Source organism: Bos indicus, chromosome 4 (genome assembly GCF_029378745.1).
Source record: "Bos indicus isolate NIAB-ARS_2022 breed Sahiwal x Tharparkar chromosome 4, NIAB-ARS_B.indTharparkar_mat_pri_1.0, whole genome shotgun sequence".
NCBI lineage: Eukaryota > Metazoa > Chordata > Mammalia > Artiodactyla > Bovidae > Bos > Bos indicus.
In genome coordinates, this window is record NC_091763.1 from 98,410,629 (window position 1) to 98,413,272 (window position 2,644).

Consider the following 2,644-nt stretch of genomic DNA (forward strand, 5'->3'; position numbering starts at 1 on the left):
ATGTTTTGCTTAGCAATAGATTCATGAAATGATTTAAAAACAAATCTTAAATTGTGTTGTAACTTTTGAATCACAACTTCTCCTCCTTTTCCGTGTACTGCTACTGCTAAGTCACTTCAGTCGTGTCCGACTCTGTGCGACCCCATAGATGGCAGCCCACCAGGCTCCCCCGTCCCTGGGACTCTCCAGGCAAGAACACTGGAGTGGGTTGCCATTTCCTTCTCCGATGCGTGAAAGTGAAAAGTGAAAGGGAAGTCACTCAGTTGTGTCCGACTCTTAGCGACCCCATGGACTGCAGCCTACCAGGCTCCTCCGTCCATGGGATTTTCCAGGCAAGAGTACTGGAGTGGGGTGCCATTGTCACAAAAGTTTTCTATCCTCACCTCAAGAAGACAGAACTGCAATTAGAATGTTTTTGACTACAAGTAGCAACCCTCCCTGGAGAAGGCAATGGCACCCCACTCCAGTGCTCTTGCCTGGAAACTCCCATGGACTGAGCAGCCTGATGGGCTGCAGTCCATGGGGTCACTAAGAGTCAGACATGACTGAGGGACTTCACTTTCACTTTTCACTTTCATGCACTGGAGAAGGAAATGGCAACCCACTCCAGTGTTCTTGCCTGGAGAATCCCAGGGACGGGGGAGCCTGGTGGGCTGCTGTCTATGGGGTTGCACAGAGTCGGACATGACCGAAGCGACAGCAGCAGCAGCAACCCTCCCACCCCTACACAAACAAACTGAAACAGTAAGGACCTGAATTATCTCACATTTTTAAGAGTCTAGGGGCTTTGTGGGGTTCAGGGCTAGCCCATCCAGCAGCTCGATCACATCATCAAGGACTTAGATTATTTTCTGAAGTTGGTAGTGAGGCAGTACAACAGTTCCAGACATCACATCTACACAGGATGATGTTCAGAAGGTTATAAGAGATCATCCCATCTTGTGTTTCTTGCTTACAGAGAGAAAATATTTCCCAGAAGCTACTTCCCATTGGTCAGAAGTGATCACAAGCACAATCCTGAAGCCATCACTGGTGAGAAGGATAAAATCGTCATGATTGGTTGAGAACCATCAGCTCAGGTGTAAGAGGATGAGCATTTGGGTGGAATAGGTATTTGGGGAGTCTATCACAGACATTATTTCTATTTCCACTTGGCAAAATTTACAGCTGCAAAATGGAAATACAGAGAATTTGGGTCATTTTCCCTTTATTCTCCTGGGTTGATCCTTTTTGTCTTAATTCTTCTCTGACTACCAAAGTCAAGATTTTGCAATAGCTTCCTACCTGCCTGCTCCAACTCATCTTGTTCTTCTCCAGTTCATTCTACACACCCCCTGCTAGATGAAGGTTCTTAAAACCCTCTTCTCATGTTGTCACATCTTTACCCAATTATGTCGAATGTCTCTCTTTTGACACTGGTTTTAGGTTTAGACTTCTCTGGGTGCTTTTCTGGGTGGTGGTATCACACCCATCCCACCCACCACTAACAGGTAATACACATTCTTTAAATGCCTCCCTGACTCAACACATCAATTTCTACTTCCATACTTCTGTATTTTCTCCCATCTTGAACATCCTATTTCATTGTCTCTGTCCAAAGCCTCCACTTTCTCTAACCATCTTAGCCTAATCTGTTTTTATATAAATTTATTTATTTTAATTGGAGGTTAATTACTTTACAGTATTGTATTGGTTTTGCCATACATCAACATGAATCCACCATGGGTGTACACGTGTTCCCAATCCTGAACCCCCCTCCCACCTCCATTCCCATACCATCCCTCTGGGTCATCCCAGTGCACCAGCCCCAAGCAACCAGTATCATGCTTCGAACCTGGACTGGTGACTCATTTCATATATGATATTATACATGTTTCAATGCCTTTCTCCCAAACCATCCCCCCCTTGTCCTCTCCCACAGAGTCCAAAAAACTGTTCCATATACCTGTCTCTTTTGCTGTCTCACATACAGGGTTATCGTTACTATCTTTCTAAATTCCATATATATGTGTTAGTATACTGTATTGGTGTTTTTCTTTCTGGCTTACTTCACTCTGTATAATGACTTCCCTGGTGGCTCAGATGGTAAAGCATCTGCCTACAATGCAGGAGACCCAGGTTCGATCCCTGGGTTGGGAAGATCCTCTGGAGAAGGAAATGGCAACCTACTCCAGTACTGTTGCCTGGATAATCCCATGGATGGAGGAGTGTTGTAGGCTACAGTTCCTGGGGTTGCAAAGAGTCGGACACGACTGAGCGACTTCACTTCTTCACTCTGTATAATAGGCTCCAGTTTCATCCACCTCATTAGAACTGATTCAAATGTATTCCCTTTAATGGCTGAGTAATACTCCATTGTGTATGTGTACCACATCTTTCTTATCCATTCATCTGCTGATAAACCTAGGTTGCTTCCATGTCCTGGCTATTATAAATAGTTCTGCGATGAACACTGGGGTACACATGTCTCTTTCAATTCTGGTTTCCTCAGTGTGTATGCCCAGCAGTGGGATTGCTGGGTCATAAGGCAGTTCTATTTCCAGTTTTTTAAGGAATCTCCACACTGTTCTCCATAGTTAGCCTAATCTTTATGAAGATTATCTTGGTTAATTGCAGCCCACACTGGTCTCTCCTCACTGAATTC

The 2,644-nt window shown here is 44.6% G+C and overlaps 1 non-coding gene across 1 annotated transcript; it reads left to right on the forward strand.

Moving 5' to 3' along the window:
- Window positions 1–2,067: 2,067 nt before the first annotated feature.
- TRNAC-ACA (transfer RNA cysteine (anticodon ACA)) lies at window positions 2,068–2,139 on the forward strand. The gene has a single exon. It is a non-coding gene; the product is annotated as a tRNA-Cys (tRNA).
- The last annotated feature ends 505 nt before the right edge of the window (window positions 2,140–2,644 follow it).